Consider the following 26,250-nt stretch of genomic DNA (forward strand, 5'->3'; position numbering starts at 1 on the left):
TATCCTTTAATTTACTTTTTATAAGGCATACTTCCTTTTATCATCAATCTATTAATATGTAACCTCCATAGAAAAATCTTGACATTCCAAATTCCTCAGTGCCTTGGTCAACTTTACCCTAATAGTATAAATACCACCTCAGGTCTTTCCTGAAAAGAGACTGCTAGGCAAATGAGACTTACCTGATCAATAAAGGATAAATACATAAAATCTTACTCTAGTCAGTATAAGGGATAACAGGTGGCTGTTAGTACTTGTTATTGTGTTGCTAGGTAACATTAAACGACCATGAGGGTGAAGCTGGAGAAATCATAAACATTGCCTGTCTATAATAAGATGGATTAATTCTGTTTAATTCCCAAACGATAGCTATCATTTCGAACAGCATGTCATAGGTTCATAGGTTCATAGGTTCATACTAGGCTATCTGCCCTAGGGCATTTAAAAGCCTAGCCAGAGTGTGTGTGGCTTTCACCACCCCTTAGGATGAGAATACTATACCCATTAGTTTGCTGTGCCTCTGTCCAGCAGTGATACAGAGATGATTCCCGGGGTAAACCTACGATCTCCCATCCACTCGTCAAGATTTCTCTTGAACAGAGTCAGTGAGGGGCTCTGCCTCACATGGACTGGGATTCTGTTCCATAGTGTAGGGAGTCTCTGGGTGATGAATCTGTCCCTCCAGCATGTCCTATTTATATCCGTGTTGAGGTTTAAGTCTCTTGCTCTCGTGGCTCTGGTGGATTTGGATTTATTGAGGTGGAGCATGTCCATTAATTCCGGGTTGGACATGGCCTTGTATGTCAGGCACAGATCACCTCTGAGCAGATGGTATGCGACTGAATAGAGCTGGAGTTTCTTCAGTCGGGCATCCTATGACATATGTTTGAGCCCCTTTATCCTTTTGGTGAGGAACTTTTGGGGTCTTTCCAACTGCTGCAGGTGTCAGGTAAGGTACATTCCGAATGGGGCGTTGTACTCAATCATTGGTCTGATAAGTGAAGAGTACAGGGGTACAATGACCTCTCCTGATCTGGATGTGAATCCCTTCATGATCAGGTGGGCAATGTAGAAGGTCTTCCTAACCACTTTAGCAATGTGAGTGTCAAAAGAGACTGTGATCTTGAGTCCCCAGGTCCCTGATAACTTCTTCCGTGTTTAATGGATTACCACCTATGTGGTAATTAGGGGTTACCTTGTTTTTCCCAAAGGGTATGACTATACATTTTTTGGCATTTAGCTTAAGGCCATGGCTCTGGCACCAGTTATCCATTTCTATGAGACCTTTCTGGAGGATGTCTGTGTCTGATGGAGTGTCAATTATGGTGCCCAGTTTGCAGTCATCTGCAAATTTTGTCAGCCACAATCCCCCTATGTTTGCCTGCACTTCAGAAAAATAAATGCCAAACAAGAGGGGCCCAGGACTGAGCCCTGTGGGACACCGCTTGTGACCGGCTTAGAGTCTGACATGGCACCAGCAACTCTAACCCTGTGTGTTCTGTCCTTGAGCCAGTTTGCAACCCATCTTGTGACATATGGGTTTACATCTAAGCTGGTGAGCTTTTCTATGATGCCCGAGTGGGGTATTGTGTCGAACACTTTTGCTAGGTCAAGGTAGGCTGTGTGAACTGCCTTACCCTCATCAATGGCCTTAGTGACTGTTTCAAAAAAGTCGACCAAGTTCAAGAGGCAGGATCTGCCCTTGACAAAGCCAAATTGGGTAGGATCCAGTGTCTGTAGGTCCCCATTGTCTTTATTTATGAGTTCCATTATGATCCTCTCCATAGCTTTGCAGACAAGGCTCGTCAAGCTTATGGGGCGGTAATTTCCAGGGTCCGTAGAAGCACCACCTTTGTGGAGTGGGACCACAGTTGCCGTATGCCATTCTTTGGGTATGTATCCTGTAGTAAGGCTAAGATTAAACAGCAGCCTTATGTGTGGGTTTAGTTCCTCATTGAGTTTGTGTAGCACACAGCCGGGGACACTGTCCGGTCCCATTGATGCTGTGTTTTTTGCTTTAGAGAGAGCAGCTCTCACCTGGGCATCTGAGATGTTTGGGAGGCTAGACTCTGGTGGGATAGATATTTCTCCTTTGGGGAGGGAGGGAGAAATTTGCACTGAACCTGTCTGCCAGTATGTTGGCAATGTCTGTGGGTTCAGTGATTTTTTTATCATTTTGAACTAATTCTGAGCATATCTGGGAGTTTCCACCCAGGTTTCTAACATAGCTAAAGAAAGCTTTATGATTGTCTTTTGTGTTATTAGCGATTTTTCTCTCAAAGTTGGCCTTGGATGATTTTATGAGTGATCGTAGTTTTTTGCTAGTATTGATCAGAGATGCCTTCCCATTTAGGGATTTTGCTCTGTCATGTAGTAGCTTTCTCCTCTTGTTGTAGAGTTTGTTTATGGCTGGAGTCCACCAGACCGGGCGCCTGCCTTTGGTGGAAAGGGTCTTGATTTTATTAGGGATTGCTTGATCCATACATTCCTGGAGGTGCTCGTAGAAGGCATTTGTAAGGGTTTCAGCAGCATGGGTTGTGGTTTCCACTGGCTCGGGGGCCTTGAAGGATACCACTCCAGTCTTAAGAAGTGTGAAGTTTGCTTTTGAGAAGTTCTTCACTGTGGTCTTTTTTGCTGGGGGTGGGGGCGGTATGTGGATCTCCAGTGAGATTAATTTATGGTCTGATCTCACCAATGAGGGATATACTTCCGGTGTGGAGCATTTTGTCCCCATGTTTGTGATGATCAGGTCTAGTATATTTTCTCCTCTTGTGGGAATGGTGACTAGTTGTTCCATAGCATTTGAGTTTATGAACTCAAGGAACCTTTGGGCTAGGGTGTTGGGGCTTGAGTAATGTTCCCAGTCTAACTGTACAGTATAAAATACTAAGAGAACATGTTTGAAAAAGGAAGCTGATATGCTTACTTTTTGAAGTGAAATTTACTTTCATTCTGTATCTCTTGCTCCTGAAGACTCCATCAGGAATCTTGATCACTTCTTGTGTTTTCAAGCCATTGCAGCTTTTGCTGTTTTTTTTAAATGTGACAATAAATGCAGCTGACCTGGGATACAGCTGAAAGTGGTCAACTACACCAAATGGGTTAAAAAGTGAATAATTAATCCTGGAAATGTGCTATTAGATTGACTTAGTGTGGCCTTTTTAGTGATGAAAAATAAAATCTTCATTGCAAAGGGATTACTAACCTAGCATTAAATTGCAGCTGAATTTGCTATGTTTGTAAATCCAGAAGCAAGCCAAAGAAAACATAAAAAAATAAGACTTTGGTTTATCTCTACTTTTGGAGTGAGCCTAACTTTATATCTTTCTTTTTCATAAAATATTTCTCCCAGTAGTAAAACTTAACAAAAATATTGTTACATAAAAAACACACTTTTTACTGCCATATTAAGAACCAGAACTTGCTAGAGATTTGGGATGCATGGCTATGCTTAAAAGGGTCCCAGATGTTGTTAGCCTCATACACACCTATGAGCCTAGTTGCACATAAACATACCAGAACATGTGCATGTACCTTACATCTGGTAGACATTCCTGAGGAATCATTTCAGCACATGGATACCTCTCCAAAAAGAGGTACCAATATACAAATAACATTTAAAAAGACCAGAAATACTTTTTTTTTAAGAAGGCCATTGTTTAATATGATAATCACAGCCTGTACTGTAGTGGGGTCAATTTTCTAATATATTGAAAAAAAATAAGCCACACTGGTTGTTGATAAATCTGACTTCACCACTGGCCAGGTGGTGATTATTTCTATATTGATGATGTACAGTTAAGGAAGCATGTACCATTCAGATGTCCTGAATATGTATTCGCATTGCACTTCATTAAAGAGCCATGACTGTTGTCCGGATCATACAATTTATAGTTTAGCAACATGTACTATAGTTGGTAGGAATTAAGGTTGGAGGAAGGAGTTTATGTCACTTTCAGCATTTCAGGCTTCAGACTAGATTTATTGCCACTCCGCAGTGACTAGAATTAAACCAGTCAAGCTAAGCTGACTGGTGTGCCACAGATAATCAAACTTCAAATGGATAGCACACTGTCCAGTTCATAAGTTTATAGGTAGGTAGTTACTAACCATGCAATCCAGGTGACCATTAAGGAGCCTAGCCCAAATTCTCAATTATCCCAAAGCAACACCTGGTTAAGTGATTACCGACAAGGTCAAACAGTAAGGAAATAAAGGTTGAGGGAATCACATCCTGTACCACAGAAAGTAGCTTGTTAACAACTCATAGCTTTAGCCCTCTCAGCTAACTGCCAGTTATTATATTATATATAAGTCATTATGGGTTACCTAATTTCAGCATCCAGAATGTTGTCACTGACATTTTATCAGATGGCTGGCACAGATTTAATCTTCATCACTCAGAATACTTTAGCAGAAGCCCATATGGGTTGTTTACACACATGTGTAAGCCAAACCAAAAACTGTAGTGGATCACATTTTAAGAATAACATGAAAGAGAAATAAAGCATAGGGGAAAAAAGTTGCTAACATAGAGCATGAAAATTTTAAATCTTAGACTAACATCACAGGCAACTTCCTTTCATTTTCTGATATGGTAAGACCACAAAGCATACCTCTCAACTGTTAAGATTTTTGCATAATGTTGGATTTTTGGTTATATTTTTGATCTGTTCTTCATAAAATTTGTAGTTTTCTAGCAAATCATTGGGATGATCTGGGGATTAAAGTGACTAAATAGTAACATACATTTGAGGTTCAGACTTCAAACTCTGCAGAAAATGTATGTTAAAACAAACTCTGTTACTCTGGCAATGTTTTAAGTTTATAAGACCAATATGTAAAATATGTCTCTCTTTTTGGGCCTTTGTCCCCCCATTTGTGTCAGCCTTTGGCCAGATTTCTTTCACTAAGAGGTTGAGAGGTATGTCCCAAAGTGTTTACCAAAATCTGGCAGAATACCAGGCTTTACTCTGCAAGTTTTAGATAAATGTTACGGTGACTCAGATGATTTCTGGAAAGCTGAGCTCTTGAGGTCGGCATTGGTATCATCCAACTTATACTGCCTCATGGGTATGTGGTCTACTTCAGGGGATCAGACTGCTGCCTTTGCTGCTTGTGGTCTACCTGCTGCCTTTGGGAAAAGCCACCATTAGATACAATCAGTGTCATTTCACTATGCAGCCACAGGCTTTGTAGTCTTGGTGTTTACAGATGGCTTATTTTGAGATCTGTGATGAATGTTTCTAGCAAAGATGAAGGCCTGCAAAAATAAAGGCACTGCTGGTGGTGAACTTCTTTGTCAGTTAGAGGGCCAGCTCTGTAAAATTCCAGTTCCTTGATCTTAGGTGGGTTGGAGAGAAACAGACAGACAGATATCAGCCCTTGGATTCTCCTTCACAGCAAGCCTCTCTTATCCACAGAATGGACTCCAAATTTGTCCTCGATATCAAGAAATAACATTAGACCTCTTTGTCTAAAAATAAAAAAACACTTTGTATTATGTATTACGGTCATGTATATGTTTCTGAGTGGTTTGCAAGTATTTGCTCATTTTTATAAAAGTAGACCTCACTTCCACCCTCACCTTAGAACATTCCTCTTACATAGCTGTTTGCAGTCAGATGTATGAATTTATGGACTGTTTATATTTTGAATTTAGTCCAAGCCTGCCCTAGACAGAATGCACCAAAAAGTAAATATGTTAAATACATACGACATACCATTTATAGCATTGCTTAGATCTAATGAGTTAGCCTGAGACCTCTCTAAGTAAGATGACCTCTCCATTTGGGAAACATTGTTCTGTGTGATCCATGCTTTGGTCACATCATTTATAGTAACATAACACCTTATACATAGAACAGCTTCAGAATAGGATCCACTGATTTCACTTGTCAGAGCATGGTTCTGACTGTGCTGCCAGAATCCTGTCACATAACCTTGTGTTAATGGAACTCCACTCTTTGCTCATATCATAGCAACTTGTCTTTGAACTATTTATTAAATAAGAAATTCATGCCAGAGTTCAAGGTATAGATCACTTTTAACTGCACATTCTGAATTGTTCTCTTCACTTATTAAATGATAAATTGCTGGATATGTGCAAAGGTCATTTAACACTGGGCAATGTGTGTACATCAGTGTTTGCAGCTTAGCTCAAATAACACAGCCTCACAGATTATGACATTGCATTACTGTAGATGTATTTTAAGGAGCCTACATTTACTATTGAGTTAAAATGATACTATTCTACTCAATGATTCTTTATATTTTAGCGTGAACAAGATTTTAACTCATTTAAGTAAAAACAGCAGTATAAGACAATTGTCACAGAAATGCCAAAAAAGCGATGCTTCCTAACTATCACCGTTTATTCACTTTAAACGCAAAAATAAAATACGTTTTTCGTTCCGCTAAATTGCGAAACTTCTTCAGAAAAAACACTCTACTCACAGTGACGCTTATATTTATAACTTCTTGTGTATTTCCTGCTGAATTGGCGCCAAAAACAAATCAATTAACAATTTAATTTACTTAAAGTTGTCTTAACCATAAATATGCAATACTATAAGTTTAATTAAATATATATAAAAATGAATAAATATTCCAAACTTTTCAAAACAGTGAACAAATTTCAATCAAATGCAGGCACACAGATTTAGTTCCAAAAAAACATTTAAAAATTATTTTTAAAAAGTTAATAGAATATATGTTATATGTGTGTGTATCTATAAACACATATATATGTATATATATATATATATATATATATATATATATATATATATATATATATATATATATATACCATAAATTTCATAATTAATACCATTTCTATTAAAATTAAAATTAAAATTATGAAATGGCCATTATGAAGCTGCGTTTTTAACAAATCAAAATTGTATTATACTTTATACATAAAATTCATATTTAACAAACACAACCAATTTATCAAAAATATCAAAAATGTCAAATATCAATTTAATGACTTTTATAAAATTATAAATCAAATTATATATATAATTTATAAAAACATTATATGAATATATATATATATATATATATAAAATATGAATACTCGAAATACTAAAAAGACATTCATATGTAAATATGAGTATAAATACAATATAAATAAAAATATATAAATATAAATATTTATCTCATCTGAAGTGACTAGGATGGATAGGATTAGGAATCGGTATATTAGAGGGTCAGCTCATGTTGGACAGTTTGGAGACAAAGCAAGAGAGAGACGAGATTGCGTTGGTTTGGACATGTGCTGAGGAGGGATGATGGGTATATTGGGAAAAAGATGCTAAGGATGGAGCTGCCAGGTAAGAGGAATAGAGGAAGGCCTAAGATAAGGTTTATGGACGTGGTGAGAGAGGACATGCAGGCGGTTGGTGTGACAGAGCAAGATGCAGAGGATAGGAAGAAATGGAAAGAGATGATCCGCTGTGGCGACCCCTAACGGGAAAAGCCGAAAGAGAATGATGATGATGATGATCTCATCTGACTTTTTAGCTTTAACAAGCACATTATATTGCATTTGTCATTTAGGCCTGGGTACACATAGGCATTAAGCCTAATTTGCCATAACAGTTCTATTTTTTCAAGCATTAAAGATACAGGTCCACCTCTTTCATCTTGGTTTACTTGTTGTATAATTTTAAACTTGAAATTATGACTAGGAAACATTAGTGTGTGTCTTGCTAAGGCATTTTCTTCTTTATGCTGATTTATTTATAAAATAAATATTACAAGAAAATTCAACTGCATAACTAAGGGAGTTGTATATTTCGCCCAATGCCAAGTCTGTCCATGTTTCTACGTTGGTAAGATGGACAGAAAATTTAAGGAGAGGGTATTGGAGCATTTAAGATGTGTAAATCAGCATAAAGAAGAAAATGCCTTAGCAAGACACACAATAATGTTTCCTAGTCATAATTTCAAGTTTAAAATTATACAAGTAAACCAAGATGAAAGAGGTGGACCTGTATCTTTAATGCTTGAAAAAATAGAACTGTTATGGCAAATTAGGCTTAATGTCTTTGTGTACCCAGGCCTAAATGACAAATGCAATATAATGTGCTTGTTGAAGCTAAAAAGTCAGATGAGATAAATATTTATATTTATATATTTTTATTTATATTGTATTTATACTCATATTTACATATGAATGTATTTTTAGTATTTTGAGTATTCATATTATATATATATATATATATATATATATATATATATATATATATATTCATATAATGTATTTATAAATTATATATATAATTTCATTTATAATTTTATAAAAGTCATTAAATTGATATTTGACATTTTTGATATTTTTGATAAATTAGATGTGTTTGTTAAATATTTATTTTATGTATAAAGTATAATACAATTTTGATTCGTTAAAAATGCAGCTTCATAATGGCCATTTCATAATTTTAATTTTAATTTTAATTTTAATAGAAATGGTATTAATTATGAAATTTATGGTGTGTATATATATATATATATATATATATATATATATATATATATATATATATATATATATATATATATATATATATGTGTTTATAGATACACACACATATAACATATATTCTATTAACTTTTTAAAAATAATTTTTAAATGTTTTTTCGGAACTAAATCTGTGTGCCTGCATTTGATTGAAATGTGTTCACTGTTTTGAAAAGTTTGGAATATTTATTCATTTTTATATATATTTAATTAAACTTATAGTATTGCATATTTATGGTTAAGATAACTTTAAGCAAATTAAATTGTTAATTGATTTGTTTTTGGCGCCAATTCAGTAGGAAATACACAAGAAGTTAACAATATAAGCGTCACTGTGAGTAGAGTGTTTTTTCTGAAGAAGTTTCACAATTTAGCAGAACGAAAAACGTATTTTATTTTTGCGTTTAAAGTGAATAAACGGTGATAGTTAGAAAGCATCGCTTTTTTGGCATTTCTGTGACAGTTTGGTTTGCTTTTCGAGTAGTATAAGACAATTGTTGTCTTGGGCCAACCTGCAAACCTACCTCTGATCAGGCCAGAATTTCACAGAATTTCCAAATGTTTTGCCTCATAACTTTAGGCAAGCATTGAGGATTGAAGTCCCTAAATAATGACAGACCTTTTAGTTTCACATGTTATATCCTTCAGAAAATGCAAGCTAAGGTAAAATCTGTTATTTATTGACTTTCAAAGTTTATAAGGTTAATATGTAAAATGTGTCCCTGATGTGGGGTTTTTGTAACCTCCCCCCCATTATTTTTTGGGTCTGTCAGGAATACTTGTGCTACAAGGTTGAGAGGTGTGTTTACCTGTGCTGTTACCTCTCCCTGCAGACATCTAATTGATATACAGGGCAGCATTTCTCCATTTCCTTTTCCCTCATTGTTTCTATATATCTTCCAGAGGTTTTTATAAATTTACTCACCTTTTTTTCCTCTTGATTTGTTTTTTTTTTTTTTTGTTGTTGTTGTTTTTTATGGTTTTACAATTATCATAACTGTTACATAGTACATTTTATTACAATACAATATTTAGAACCAAACTCCTCGCATTTTGACCTACCTGCCATACAGAGTGCAGTCCAAGCTACTTGATGGCATACGATTTTCTAGTGTGAGCTTATCAGCTTTGCTGTATTTCATTCTGTACGTTACCTAAAACAATTTTCCCTAATTTTTGTATATAATAAAATATCACAGGGTGTAGAGATGTCCATGTTTATAAAAAAACTGGAAAAATGTACTGCCTAGGATGTTCAGAACAATCTATTCAATATTAGGACACTCCCCTAAACCAAAGTGCTTAAAGAAATATTGCATGACAAATATACCATTTATGTTCATTACCAAGGATTATAGACTGATCCATGTAGATTAATTTCAGCCACTACCAGGGGCATACAAAACCTAATAATAAGGTATACTTAGCTCAGGCTAAGGTACATCAGTACATATCTGTGAATGAATGAATGAATGAATGAATGGTATGCAGTGCTATTGCAGCCAATTGTATAGTTTAATATGCAAGTTTAAACAAAGGAAATCACTGTTTATACAAGTAAGCAGTAACCTAAAACAGATTACCTATTAGTACTCTAGGAACACAGGTCATCCAACGTTTCTCCTCTCCTTCTCCATGTTAACAACTGAAAGTATTTATCTTGGAGGTCCAATAATACATCGGAGAGGAATGTATATGTCTCATCTGCAGTATCACAGCAGCAAAAAATGGGAAAGGATTTATGTTTATTGTTTCAAGCTCAGTTGTTATCGCACATACCGTTTCTGTAGATCTTACTGTCCTAGGAAAGATTACCACAATGGTTTGATTATATGTTACCGGACTAGTTGAAATTAATAGAAGAATGGTTTCTAATATTGGGATAAAGTACTCACAGATTTTTTTATTCTGACAGGATTGTATGTAATGACCAGGTCAAACATTAAATAATTCTGTGTGATATGGATTGACATGGTAGATTTAACAGACCACAGGCATTAATGTCAAGTATCTAACTATACTGCTAATTCCCTGGCACAGAGAACCATACATAATGCTGAAGTCATATATGAAAAGTACATGTTTTCTGTATGCTCCATTACAGCACCTAAGACCTGGAACAATCTCACTTGCCAAATCAAAAGCATTACCAGTTCTACCTCCTTTAAGCCTGCACTACTTCATTAAATTCAAATGGCCAATAACCACGATTTTTCAGCAAAATCTATACTAAACTACTGGTCCAGTACTGTGTAATATCCATGCCTAGATCAGTTTAGTGCGTCATGCTCTTCAACTGTATTTCACCTTTAGCCTTACTTTTGTTAATAACTCCTCACACCATCAACCAATCATAGGTTCATAGATATATACTTGACTAATGACCACTAGGGCCCTTATAAGCCAAGCTGTGCAACCCAAATCAACCTCTCCTCCCACAAACTCCTGATAACCCAATAAGTACTGAAATACCCTCTAGTGTAATTTGCCTTCAGTTCATCTTTCTTACATCTTAGAAATTGTTGATGTTCCAAAATTTATTTGAATTATATACATTTCTAGCTCTTATATATTACTAGTAATAGCATAATAATTTGTATGTGCCCATCATATTTGTAATTCTCTAGTTTATAATACTGCTGTTGGACTTTTCTCTCCAGGCTTTTGCTAAAAAGCAACTGTGCCCATTTGGATTTAATAAACTAATAAATAAATAAACAGATAAATAAATGAATATGTGAGACAAGTGATAACTGGCTGTGAGACTGACAGCCTTTTTGTTTACAATCATTTTCAGTGATTGGACTATTCTCCTCTCCTCACACTTATGGCATCAAAGGTTATTATAATAGGTAAATGGGTACAGGAGGCAAATCCCCCAGCATGGTGGTTTGGGTAGGAGTTGCCCCTTGCTTTTTAACGCATTTGTTTCAGGAGTTCTAAAGAAATGAGTTCTCGATTAAATGGGTGTCAGTATCATTACCTGTATCTCAGGCAAGATGCTGTAAGAGAATTTCAGAGTCTGCAACTGTAGCCTGGGAAGGAGAAAAAACTAACGACATGCAGCATTGTTGTGGTGATATGTGCTGTGGTCCCTGAGTGGAATAAAGGGAATTACTTTGCACCTGGCTCCTGGTGACAAGATGTTTCTGTTATTTTCACAGACTTATAATTAGTCATTCAAAGCCATATTCATGTTAGAGATAAAACGGCAATTTAACACAGCCAACCTTTTCTTTAGAAAGTAGTGGAGGGGTTTCTCCAACCCTAAGACCAGAACAATCTTGCATGGATGTACAGCTCTTCAGTTGAGTACGTAACACTGAGAATTCTGGCTATGTAACTGGTATTGCAGCACTGTGCACTAGCACTATACATGTAATTCCTCCAGCTTATTACATGTATCGCCTGTGTTTGTAAGGTCAGTGTGATTCCCACCGCTGCTACCAATATGAGGTGGGCACCAATATGTGTTGTCCCTATGATGGGCCAGTAATTAAGGAGCCTGAATCCTCACCACTGACACTGGAGAGGGATATGCACTTGGAAAACAAATGGATATACTCAGCATTTCCAGATGCAGACCTCTCTGCATCAAGTACAACTTCCCTTAAGAGCACACAGGGAACACACTCAGCCCAGGGTCTGGATGCCTCTATGTCTGTTTCCCTCCAGATCCTTAATAAGACTCCCCACTGGTATAGCTGTAGGGTTAGGTCCTCAGCTGAGTGTCCAAGCCAAGTCCTCCAGCACCCTCTCTGTAAATCCAGTGCTTCATGTCCCTGGTCCAAGTAGCTGACAAACACACTCTTTAATATTTAATTTTCACATACACCAACATACCTGAGAAAGGCTGGGATAGATTTACTAGCTATGCCCCCTTCTGCCCAGACTATAAGGTAGATTCACTGCCAACAGACACTCCAGTCCAATTATACTGCGCAATATTAATACTAATACAAATGGTAGTAGTTCACCAACATGGCTAGACCTTTGGGAGTGAACCATACAGTGTCACCAAATAAATAAAAGTACCCTCAAAGGTTAGATACTAAGGACCAAACACAATAAAAGTTTTAAATATATTTAATAATAAATAATAAAAGAACATGAAAATACTGAATATAAATTCACAGTAAACCAAAGTTCAAATCACAGAAAATATTGAAGACAACATTGATGAACAGACTCATACAAATAAAGAAAAACAATCTCTAAACTGAGCTTCACTATGTTTCTGAGTGAATCTATGATAATTATACTGTTCCCTAATAACTTACTTGAGCAAGGCAAGATGAAATACGTGAGCAGTCTTTCTAGACAGATTCCCAAACAGAATACTCTATATTCTGAGATTACTCCCTGTAAAATATAATATCCAATTAGGTTACATGATAAAATTTGAAGTCAACCAATGGAATGTTCAGTTTAAATTTTATCATGTAACCTAATTGAATTATTAAAACATGGTATTGATTGGTTCTTTTTGGTTTTTAAATTGTACTTAAACACAGTGGTTTTATGTATGGTTTTATCTGATGAAGTATATGATTATTTTGTGATGAAAACGGCTGTTAACCATTTTGTTGGCGTTAATTTTCTTGAGATTAAAGCCTTCTTTGCCTGGCTGCATCTTTTTTGGACTGGTGTTTTTTTTTTTGTTTATTGGTTGTACAAAGATATTACAAGCCAATGATGTGTGCAATATATGCAGTGAGGCAATACAACATAATAAACATATTTCTTATGGGCATACACAGTGTGAAAAGTGAAGGTTTATCAAGAACAACAGTAAGGTTTAAGAAATATTATGACTGATCAACTGACGATACAATATTTGACCACTTACACATTATTGGTAAAGCAGTGGTACTAGTATGTATCTGTGAGATGCACTACCAGTTTGTTTTGAAAGTTCAGAAAAAGGTGATCATTTTTGGATGTTCTTAGGTAAGAAATTCCAGGCAATTTTTAAAAATGCCTTTTCAAATATTGCTACACTGAAGAGAGATCTAGTTAGGGAGACAGTTTCTTGGGCAATGGACTTGTCTTGATGTTGAATAGTTTAACAAGAAAGGGAAGAAGTTCATACGAAGAAATCTGAAGATATCAAAAGTAATCAGTAATGTAGCCAATGCTGCAAATGGAAGTAGATGGGCCTTTTACACAGTTAGACAGTGATACTTAGTAAGTAGGCAGGGAGACTGGGAGGTAAAATGTCACATTCTGTTAGTGATTGTTTGCAGTGGATATATGCTGTATTCAGAATTAAATGAGACAGAAGTTTATTCTGTTTTTGGAAATAAAATGTTGAGTCCAATAGTCACCTCCCCCCAGCTTTCAAAGTGAGAAAGCAAGATAGTTTATAGCAGTATTTCCATTATCCTATTTAATTGTAGTTTGTGTCTTACACATGAAAATGTCTTTTCTTGCCAGACTGAAGTCTAGAATGTCATCATAGTGCATAATAAGTCTAGCTTTAGGGCACTCCTGCAGCAGTTCATTAAATATGAGCAGGTGGTTATTGTGTTGGACAAGGGAAACAGGTTATGATTTTGTGGCAATATGGGTGAAATTATTGGTTAGGCTTATAAGGGCCTCTGGGCCAATAGCCTAGTATCATCCCATGAACCTATGAACCTAAGTGAAAAAAATACACAACCTAGGAAGGACTACAGATATGAGTCTACAAAAATAAATCTAGTTTAGACCATTATGTGATTCCAGATCTGATTTATTTTATGTTTGATGTGGTAAGTACTGCTGAAATGTGAAAGGTGCAGTTACAAAGATAGTTACAAAACCATGTAAAAGGGCCCCCTAGAGAGCCAAGTAGGGCAAGCTTATTATGGAGTATTTGATATATAGTGATCAGTTTTAATAATTGGCTTAATTTCTGGTGTCATTCTAAGGGGATCCAATGTCTGTCTGCCTGGAATGGCATGCTTGACAAGCCACGCTGCTTCGCAAGGGACGGCTTGCACCTGTCACCCCTGGGTTTCTGGCTCTTGCCACCCCCATAGTGCCTTTTTTAGACAAGGCTCAAATTCTAAACCCACCGCCCTAGAAAACAATAATGGAAAAAAACTAAGGGTAATGCTGCTCAATGCCAGAAGTCTAAATCTCAAGATGCACGCCCTTGAAGCCCTCCTCAGTATGGAGAACATCGATGTCTGTGCTGTGACTGAAACCTGGTTCAAGGCTCCTGAGAGCACCCCGGCACTATCAGGTTTTACCTCATATCATGCGTTCCGGCCCCAAAACCCGGACCGTACCACAAAAGGAGGGGGTGTATCATCAAGGATACCCACACCTCCAGGCTGGTGGCAACTCACGAAGCATCAGAGACCATTCAGGTGCAATTAACCATAGGCAAAACTGCTCTACAGTTTGTAGCATGTTACAGGCCACCCTCTCAAACTCAGGAACCCCACACAGCCTTCCTGAAGACACTGGAGAGTATAAATGTCTCTCCAACACCATCATATTGGGTGAATTCAACTACCCAAACATAGACTGGGAACATTACTCAAGCCCCAATACCCTAGCCCAAAGTTTCCTGGAGTTCATAAACTCAAATGCTATGGAACAACTTGTCACCATTCCCACAAGAGGTGAAAATATACTAGACCTGATCATCACAAACATGGGGACAAAATGCTCCACACCGGAAGTATATCCCTCATTGGTGAGATCAGACCATAAACTAATCTCACTGGAGATCCACATCCCGCCCCCACCCCCAACAAAAAAGACCACAGTGATGAACTTCTCAAAAGCCAACTTCACACTTCTTAAGACTGGTGTGGTATCCTTCAAGGCCCCTGAGCCATTGGAAACCACAACCCACGCTGCTGAATCCCTTACAAATGCATTCTACGAGCACCTCCAGGATTGCATGGATCAAGCAATCCCAAATAAAATCAAGACCCTTTCCACCAAAGGCAAGCCCGATCTGGTGGACCCCAGCCATAAACAAACTTTACAACAAGAGGAGAAAGCTACTACAAGATAGAGCAAAATCCCTAAAAGAGAAGACATCTCTGATCAATACTAGTAAAAAACTACGATCACTCATAAAATCATCCAAGGCCAACTTTGAGAGAAAAATCGCCAAGGACTCAAAAGACAATCATAAGGCCTTCTTTAGCTATGTTAGAAATCTGTGTGAAAACTCCCAGATATGCTCAGAATTAGTCCAAAATGATACAAAAATCACTGAACCCACAGACATTGCAAACATACTGGCAGACAGGTTCAGTGAAAATTTCTCCCCCCCCACCCAAAAGGAGAAATATCTATCCCAGCAGAGTGTAGCCTCCCAATCATCTCAAATGCCCAGGTGAGAGCTGCTCTCTCTAAAGCTAAAAACAGCATCAATGGGACCGGATGGTGTCCCCGGCTGTGTGCTACATGAACTCAATGAGGAACTAAACCCACACATAAGGCTGCTGTTTAATCTTAGCCTTACCACAGGATACGTACCCAAAGAGTGGCGTATGGCAACTGTGGTCCCACTCCACAAAGGCGGTGCTTCTACGGACCCTGGTAATTACCGCCCCATAAGCTTAACAAGCCTGGTCTGCAAAGCTATGGAGAGGATCTTAATGGAACTCATAAATAAAGACATAGGGGACCTACAGACATTGGATCCTACCCAATTCGGCTTTGTCAAGGGCAGATCATGCCTCTTGAACTTGGTTGACTTTTTTGAAACAGTCACCAAGGCCATTGATGAGGGTAAGGCAGTTCACACAGCCTACCTTGACCTTGCAAAAGCTTTCTACAAAATACCCCACTCGGGTATCATAGAAAAGCTCACCAGCTTAAATGTAAACCCATATGTCACAAGATGGGTTGCAAACTGGCCCAAGGACAGAACCCACAGGGTTAGAGTTGCTGGTGCCATGTCAGACTCCAAGCCGGTCACAAGCGGTGTCCCACAGGGCTCAGTCCTGGGCCCCCTCTTGTTCGGCATCTACTTTTCAGAAGTGCAGGCAAACATAGGAGGATTGTGGCTGACAAAGTTTGCAGATGACTGCAAACTGGGCGCCATAGTTGAAAATCCATCAGACACAGATATCCTTCAGAGAGGTCTCATAGAAACGGATAACTGGTGCCAGAGCCATGGCCTTAAAATAAACGCCAAAAAATGTATAGTCATACCCTTTGGTAAAAACAAGGTAACCCCAAGTTACCACATAGGTGGCAATCCATTAAGCACAGAAGAGGTTATCAGGGACCTGGGGACCCAAGTTGACAGTAACCTTTCTTTTGACACTCACATTGCCAAAGTGGTTAGGAGGACCTTCTACATTGCCCACCTGATTATGAAGGGATTCACATCCAGATCAAGGGAGGTCATTGTTCCCCTGTACTCTTCACTTATCAGACCAATGATTGAGTACAATACCCCATTCAGAATGTATCTTACACGACACCTGCAGCAATTGGAAAGACCCCAAAAGTTCCTCACCAAAAGGATAAAGGGGCTCAAAAATATGCCATATGCTGCCCGACTGAAGAAACTCCAGCTCTATTCAGTCACATACCGTCTGCTCAGAGGTGACCTGTGCCTGACATTTAAGGCCATGTCCAACCCGGAATTAATGGACATGCTCCACCTCAAAAAATCCAAATCCACCAGAGCCACAAGAGTAAGAGACTTAAACCTCAACACGGATATAAATAGGACGTGCTGGAGGGACAGATTCATCACCCAGCGACTCCCTATGCTGTGGAAAAGAATCCCGGTCCATGTGAGACAGAGCACCTCACTGGCTCTGTTCAAGAGGAATCTTGACCAGTGGATGGGAGATCGTAGGTTTACCCCGGGGATCATCTCTGTATCACTGCTGGACAGAGGCACGGCAAACTAATGGGTATAGTATTCTTCAACCTAAGGGGTGGTGAAAGCCACACAACTCTGGCTAGGCTTATAAATGCCCTAGGGCAGATAGCCTAGTATGAACCTATGAACCTATGAACCTATGATGGTAGACCAGTTTGACAGCCTCCATTTTCTACACATTTTTTCAACGTGGATGGTACCTATTAATAGTTCTGCCTCAATATTATTATAGATTGACACGCTAAATGGTGGCAGTGCTATTGTAAGGATTTGTAAAGCCATGCTGCATATCAGATGATAGACCACAGCTGTTCATATGGTGGCAGTGCTATTGTAAGGATTTGTAAAGCCATGCTGCATATCAGACGATAGACCACAGCTGTTCATATGGTGGCAATGCTATTGTAAGGATTTGTAAAGCCGTGCTGCATATCAGACGATATAACACAGCTGTTCATATGGTGGCAGTGCTGTTGTAAGGCTTTGTAAAGCCATGCTGCATATCAGACGATATACCACAGCTGTTCATATGGTGGCAGTGCTATTGTAAGGATTTGTAAAGCCATGCTGCATATCAGACGATAGACCACAGCTGTTTATATGGTGGCAGTGCTATTGTAAGGATTTCTAAAGCTATGCTGCATATCAGACGATAGACCACAGCTGTTCATATGGTGGCAGTGCTATTGTAAGGATTTCTAAAGCCATGCTGCATATCAGACGATATAACACAGCTGTTCCTATGGTGGCAGTGCTATTGTAAGGCTTTGTAAAGCCATGCTGCATATCAGACGATAGACCACAGCTGTTCATATGGTGGCAGTGCTATTGTAAGGATTTGTAAAGCCATGCAGCATATCAGACGATATACCACAGCTTTTCATATGGTGGCAGTGCTAGTGTAAGGATTTGTAAAGCCATGCTGCATATCAGACGATAGACCACAGCTATTCATATGGTGGCAGTGCTATTGTAAGAATTTGTAAAGCCATGCAGCATATCAGACGATATACCACAGCTTTTCATATGGTGGCAGTGCTAGTGTAAGGATTTGTAAAGCCATGCTGCATATCAGACGATAGACCACAGCTATTCATATGGTGGCAGTGCTATTGTAAGAATTTGTAAAGCCATGCTGCATATCAGACGATAGACCACAGCTGTTCATATGGTGGCAGTGTTATTGTAAGGATTTGTAAAGCCATGCTGCATATCAGACGATATACCACAGCTGTTCATATGGTGGCAGTGTGCTAGTGTAAGGATTTGTAAAGCCATTCTGCATATCAGACAATAGACCACAGCTGTTCATATGATTCAGCGACTCATTATTTCTGATTATTTTCTGGTGTTCTGACTAATGGGCAAAGACTGGCTACTAGTTTAAAATATCAAGGAGCTTTAGGTGGGGGAGCATTAGTGAAAGGTATTATATAAGAATGTTTAAAGGAAGGTTAGATCATACGTCTGTTCAGAGACTGATTAAAAATATAAGCAGGTGACTAGCAATTACTAGAGCAGCTGTTATATGAAGGGATGGATGTTATCAGTAAAAATTATTAGGTCATAATTTTTCTAGAAGCTTTCTCACTATTTTTGAAGAAACATATACTGCAATGGCAAAAGCAAGGTAGAGGCTGAAGCCTGGGAGCAATTTTTTTTTTTAATCAACTGTAAGAGAATAATTGCAGGGGAGTTCCTTAGCAGAGATGCAAGTTCTTTTCTCTGTTAACTCCTTCACTCCGGAGCAGATCAGAAAATGCTGACTGCTTACTTCCACCATAGGAACAACAATGCAGCCTGAGTTCATTATCAGATAATCCATTTGTAATACCATACAGAAAACAAATGTTCATAATTCTTTCACCACAAGAGCTAGACTAAAAATGTAAAGCGAAAGTTATTCAGTAGACACTGATCTTTCCAAAGGTGTAAATGTTGATAGTGTGTATCTAGGTCATTATTAATTACTTGCCAAGGAATGCTGATGGTATGCATATTTTTTTACCTTTTTGTAAAACAAATCACAATATCTTGGTGAACGTACCATGTTGACCCATGCAATTAGTAACTAATTTGTGTGAATGTCAGCTTTAAAATTATGCTTTAACCATTAATGTGTGAGGCTCCTTTACTGAGAAATTTCCAGAAATATGTTTAATATCATATTTCTCATAATCTGACAATTAAACAAAGCATACTATCTCATCACCTGTAACAGACAGAGATTACCTATTAGTGTACAAGTTGTGTGGCTCAATGTCAGCTTCAAAGCGATCCATCATGTGTGCCGTCACCATGTTCCCTTGCAAAGATCTGGGCATAAGAATGAGAAATATCCTAATTTCCAAAATGTGACAAATAAGCTGAGCATTTGATTTCTGACCTTGCCATAGATGAGCATTCATCTTTTGCAGAAATTGTTGCTTAGGGTTGCCACCTTTTCAAATGCTCAAAGTGGGACATTTTTTGTAGAAACGTCAACTTTTGCAGGGCAAAACATACCCACGGCCAGTACAAAGGAAAGAACTTCACTTTTTTGCCAAAATAAAAGCTTATTCTTGTAGCATTTTAGTTGCTTATTCTGTTTCTTATAACATTTAGGTGTTTCAGATTCCAAATAACTGTTTTATGCAACTATTATAGAAAATATAGGAAATATTTTTGTCCTAAAATCTCAGGACATTTGCCATTTTTTCAAATTTTGCAAGACATAACTGCCCAAAGAGGGATTGTCCCATGCAAAGTGTGACAAGTAGTAACCCTATTGTTGTTGGTTCTGCTGTGAATATTACACTTCATCCCTGACCTTTGCCTTACTTCTGTGGCATCTGTCCATGTATGCTATTATTACATGAAGTTGTACATTTTGATAGTGGCTTCAAAAGGATACCTCACATATCATCTCGCCATCTTTCCTATCAGAGTTATTTACCAAAGTATGAAAAATATAATAAATTTCATAACCTAAGTCATAAACAAACTGTGATATCTCTGCAATTGTCAAGCATGCAGACATGTTCCCTACCAGAGTTATTCACCAAAATATGAAAAAATATAATAAATTTCATAACCTTAGTCATAAACAAACTGTGATATCTGTACATGTCTACAGCATACAGATATAGTTCTTTTACCATCTTGTAAGTACTAATATTGTCTTCAAAATGAGGTCTTACTCGGCATGTTGGCATGTTCCCTACCAGACCTGTTCACCCAAATCTGAAAAAATATATACTAAATCTCACAACAAAAGTTGGATACTGTGTCCTGAGCTGATTGGCTCGGTCCACTCCATTGATGTAACTGTTGTACATATTTACAACTGGTAGATACAGCATACCTCTTAGATCAAGAAATCTGAACAAAGCCATAAATAAAAGGGGACAAAGACCCAAAATAGGGACAATTTTTGAATATTTCTCTTACAAACTTAGAAACATGACAGAATAATAGGTTTTGCATCAGCATTAATTTTCTGAATGGTACGAAGTCTGAAACTTAAATGTATATCATTATTTTCTGACTTCAGTCCTCAATGATTTGCAAATGATTTGTCAGAAAACCATAATTTTATAAGAAACAGACCAAACATATGAGGCAAAAATCTGGACAGTTGAGAGGTATGTATGTCACCAATGCCTTTGTTCTATCATGCTTACTTACTTGCACAGAGGCAGTTGGAAAGCAACACAGCAGAACACTATATAGTGAATGCATGATACAGGAAGCTATTATATGGTACAATGTTCGTCTGCAGTAATTCACAAAAATATGAACCAAATACCCATGAGGGATACCTTCATCTCTGTCTTACAATACAAGCAATTGGGAAAAGAAAAGAAACAAACTTGGGGGACCCCTTCTGCATGACTTCACATATACGGAACCCCAAATCTGGTGTGTGCATTCAATGTGATAACTACTTTCAGTAATGTGAATAACAGTGGCAGCTGCTAAGGGTTTTACCTGAGAAGTGATAATGACTCAGTGTTATACTGTAACTGCACATACTGTAAATTAATAGTGTGATAATAGGTTCATAGGTTCATACTAGGCTATCTGCCCTAGGGCATTTATAAGCCTAGCCAGAGTGTGTTTGGCTTTCGCCACCCATTTTAAATTTATTTTGCTATGCCCTTTTTCGAGGTAAGTATACTGTGCCTCTGTCTAACAGTGACACAGAAGTGATACCCGGGGTAAACCTACGATCTCCCATCCACTCATCAAGATTTCTCTTGAAGAGAGCCAATGAGGGACTCTGCCTTACCTGGACTGGGATTTTATTCCAGAGTGAAGGGAGCTTCTGGGTTATGAATCTATCCCTCCAGCATGTCCTATTTATTTCAGTGCTGAGGTTCAAGTCTCTCGAGTGCATAGCTCGATGGGATTTGGATTTTCTGAGGTGCAGCATGTCCATTAATTCCGGGTTGGACATGGCTTTATACATCAGGCACAGATCGCCTCTGAGCAGGCGGTATGCCACTGAGTAGAGCTGGAGTTTCTTTAACTAAGCAGCATATGGCATCTGTTTGAGCCCTTTGATCCTCTTGGTGAGGTACTTTTGGGGTCTTTCCAGTTGCTGCTGATGTCTGGTAAGGTACATCCCAAAAGGGGCATTGTACTCAATTATGGGCCTGATGAGGGATGAGTAAAGAGGCACGATGACCTCCCCTGATCTAGATGTGAATCCCTTCATGATTAGGTGGGCTATATAAAATGTTTTTCTAACCACTTTGACCACGTGGTTGTCAAATGAGAGATTGCTATCAACTTGGGTCCCCAGGTCCCTAATTACTTCTTCTGTACTTAATGGATTACCACCTATGTGGTAATTTGTGGGCACTTCGTTTTTGCCAAAGGGGACTATACACTTTTTGGCGTTTAGCTTGAGGCCATGGCTCTGGCACCTGTTGTCTGTTTCTATGAGGCCCTTTTGGAGGATGCTTGTGTCGGCTGGAGAGTCGATTATGGCGCCCAGTTTGCAGTCATCTGCAAACTTGGTCAGCCACAGTCCTTCTGTGTTGGCCTGTACCTCCGAGAAATATATACCGAACAAGAGAGGTCTCAGGACTGAGCCTTGTGGGACGCCACTTGTAACTGGTTTGGAGTATGACATGGCTCCAGCAATTCTAACCATGTGGGTTCTGTCCTTGAGTCAGTTTGCAATCCATCTAGTGACATACGGGTTTATATTTAAGCTATAATGCCTGAGTGGGGTATTGTATCGAAGGCTTTTGCGAGGTCCAGGTAGGCTGTGTGGACCACCTTCCCCTAGTCAATGGCCTTGGTGACTGTTTCAAAGAAATTGACCAGGTTTAAGAGGCAGGATCTGCCCTTAACAAAGCCAAACTGGGTAGGATCCATTGTCTGTAGGTCCCCAATATCTTTATTTATGAGTTCCATGATGACCCTTTCCATAGCTTTGCAGACCAAGCTAGTCAGGCTTATGGGGCAATAGTTTCCAGGATCCGTTGAGGCACCACCTTTGTGGAGAGGGACCACTGTTGCTGTACGCCACTCTTTGGGTACATATCCTGTAGTAAGGCTGAGATTGAACAGTAGTTTTATGTCTTTAAGTCTTTAATGACTTGCATTTCATTACTGCCAGGTTCTGCGTGTTCAGACAAAGGTGATAATTGCTGCACATAACCTGTTGTGTTGACATTCATTACATTCCTGTTGCAGGTGTACTGTAACACCATCTGTCAGTAAAAGTAGTGTAACATTTATATTACTGACTCCTTCCTCTCACCAAAATTCTACACAAGTAATAATAAAATTTATCTCACCGAACCATCACTCTGATTAAAATCAGACACATAAGTGACAGAGGGAGAAATATTGTCCAAAATATCTGACTATCAATGCAGCAATTAGTGTAAAATCAGTAATACCATATATCTCACCAAGCCCTTCCTCTCACCCAAACTGTACACACAAACAAAGTCAGAAATGTCTAAACTATCTGGCTGATCCACGACTTCCTGTCACCCAAACTGTCATGAATGATAAAGCCAGAAATATTGTCCAAAACATGTGGCTGCTCCATGCCAGAATTAGTGTACAAGTAATAACATTTATCTCCCAGAGCCATCCTGCTGATTAGACTCAGGCACATAAATAATGTCATCTGGCTTTTTAATTTCTCCAAATCTTTTGGGTTTATAATACCATGACTAGAATGGACCCCATTCCTAAGTCAAAGTACGATTAAAGTTCATAAAATTAGTATTGTTTCAATCTTTGATGTCAGCCAGAGGTGTATCTGGCAGTAAAGATGAGCTGATGTGGGTTTAGGCCTCTTTTAGTTGTTAGTGGGGTATAGCTCTGTACAAAACATGTATGCATTTACCTATTATAAAACCAGACCCTGCATATTCTGTTTATCCATTTATTTATTTATTTGAATTATTGCTCCCTATCCATTTCAGTGGAATGAAGTAAATATGTGAAGTGTCTACTGAATGTGGGTTTATGTACTTACTTTCTATGAATAAGTTGCCATAGTGGTGGTTTTCTATGTCCAGATCTGCTCTTTATCTTTCTCAGATAGTGCCAAGTAACCTTGCAGTGCAGTGAGAATTATGTTTACATATGTTAGTGATGTTGTTTGGTTGTGATTTTAGCTAGTTTAATCTTATACCGGGTTTGTTTTAAGATCTTCCCCAATTACTTTTATTTGTGTTTATTTATTTATTTATTTTACATTTTTTTCACTCTAGTCTTTTAAAAATTTCATTTCTAGGTCTCTGATTTATGTGAGCAAGACGTCTCTGAGGTCTGAGTATGTATGTATTGTTTGTGCTGTGTAAGAAAAGTTTCTTTTTCTTCTTTTAAGAATGAATAGGGCTGAGATTCTGTGACTGATGATGTACATAGAGTGGTGACATGATTAATGATATGTAGGATGGTGAGAAATAGAAACACCTACATTCTGCAGCTGATAAATGTATTTATCACACTCAGCAGAACCAGAGATAACAGCTTTGCAACATAAAAATAAAGTAATAAAATACTGTCATTTAAAGAGCACAAATATAGCTATGTGTATTGAACAGAAAACAACAGTTCTATAAATTCCTACAAGTCTAATAATGAAACTGAAGATTTTGTTTATGCTGATGCATATAAAAGCTGATCTTCACTTGATGAAAGAGATGACTTTTTGTTTTCCTATATGCTTTGTTAGTAAGGTACATTGTCCCTCTTGATATTAAGGGGGAGTGTCACTGTCACTAAGGAAGGCCAGTGTTACACTTAATAGCAATTTTAGGAATAAAGGCCCGAGCCTGTCCTGATAGTTGGGGCATTGCCATTCTTGGTACTAAGGTGCAGTGCCATACTTAGTATTAAAAATAGTGTCAATCTTTGCAGTTAGAGTTAGCATCACTCTTAGGGAAGGTTAGCATTACACTTAGTACTAAAAGGTATAGTCCCTCATAGCAGCAAAGAGCAGTGTCAGTCCTGGTATTAAGGAGTGTATCGTTCTTGGTACAGTTCCATCTTTAGTATTAACAGTATTATCACTCTTTGAGGTATTGAGGTATTGAGTGTTGTCATGCTTGCTGCTGCAGTATCACTTTTGGCAGTAAGGGACAGTGTGAAAAGGGGCAGCAATGGGTAGGATAAGTGGCCAAGAAATGAATGACTGACAAAAACAAAAAGGATGAGGAAGTGAAATTTAGTCACTGACTTCAAAGGTATCACTAGAATGGTTTGTAAAAGGGGTCTAGCTTGGTCATTCCTTTATTCCTGACAGAATCAGCAGTTCTCTTGGTTAGTAGAAAATCTATTTCTGATGCTTTAGCATGTGTGATATGTTGCATTATCCTTGTTTCTTTTATTGCCTCTGTTACAAGATCCTTCTAGTAACCTATACATTATTTTATGAATAATGCTAGTTCAGTCTCTTCAGCAGTTGCAACCTAGTACCTTCCTGTGTCCACTCTTGCAGAAAGACACAGTCACATTATGTATCCCTGTTACATGTTTAAAACTCCCTCATTCTTTGTCATGCCCCCTTATTGATCACGTGCTTAAACAGAAGCATCAGGCCATAACAATGAGTGCATTGTGTTATTAATGCAGCCAGTGAATGAGGGTTCTTACACCTTTGACAAATGACCATCTGACTTCTCTTAACTTCTTACTGTTGTGCATTCAGGAGTGTCCTGTATCTCAGAGATGACAATAATATTAAGAATAAGGTAGAATGTGAAACTAAGTTGTATTATGGAGTACTGAAGAGGCAGAAACCCATGGGAGTGGAAAGGACTACTACTGAGAGCTGATAAAACAATGCCAGCAGGATATAAGCAGGGGCAATAATTGTTAGGGGGCAGTAAGGATATTTTTAAGTGGTGTATTAAGCAAGGTCAAACACAGCTGGCTTAACAGAAGACTCACTCATGAATAGGTAGCCAGATTAAAGATTTTGAATAAAGAAACCTCAAACAGGCTCAAGCCGGAAGGAAACAGAATGGGGGCGTAAGCTCAACAGGACCTGAGAAGGTAGTATTCTGGTACATAGCTTGAATACATAAAGCCAGAAGCAAAGCTAGGGTAGTGTGAGGAGGACAGACACCCTGGGCACAAGGCTTTAGGGACCATGCTCTGGAGATGTTAAGTGATTGTTAGTACATTATTGGCATTCATTTCCACAAAATCAGGATAACCATTCATTTTTGTACTGGCCTTCGGAAATGTCAGTATGGAAATGAATGGCTAAATCAATTTTGTGGTCAGGAATGTAGCACACAAAATGAACAAAAAAAATAGAAGCTGTAAAAAAAACATTTAAGTAAAAGCTATTCTGTATTTAGTAGTTAAGCAGATTGTTAACACAAGAAATCCATGAAACCCATGCAAC

At 38.2% G+C, this 26,250-nt stretch overlaps 1 protein-coding gene across 1 annotated transcript in view; it reads left to right on the top strand.

Moving 5' to 3' along the window:
- LOC122791036 (chloride intracellular channel protein 4-like) overlaps positions 1 to 26,250 on the top strand; it is a 266,386-nt gene that overhangs the window by 44,729 nt on the left and 195,407 nt on the right. The window lies entirely within an intron of this gene.

Source organism: Protopterus annectens, chromosome 16.part0, assembly GCF_019279795.1.
Source record: "Protopterus annectens isolate FY-2018-M chromosome 16.part0, PAN1.0, whole genome shotgun sequence".
Lineage (NCBI taxonomy): Eukaryota > Metazoa > Chordata > Ceratodontiformes > Protopteridae > Protopterus > Protopterus annectens.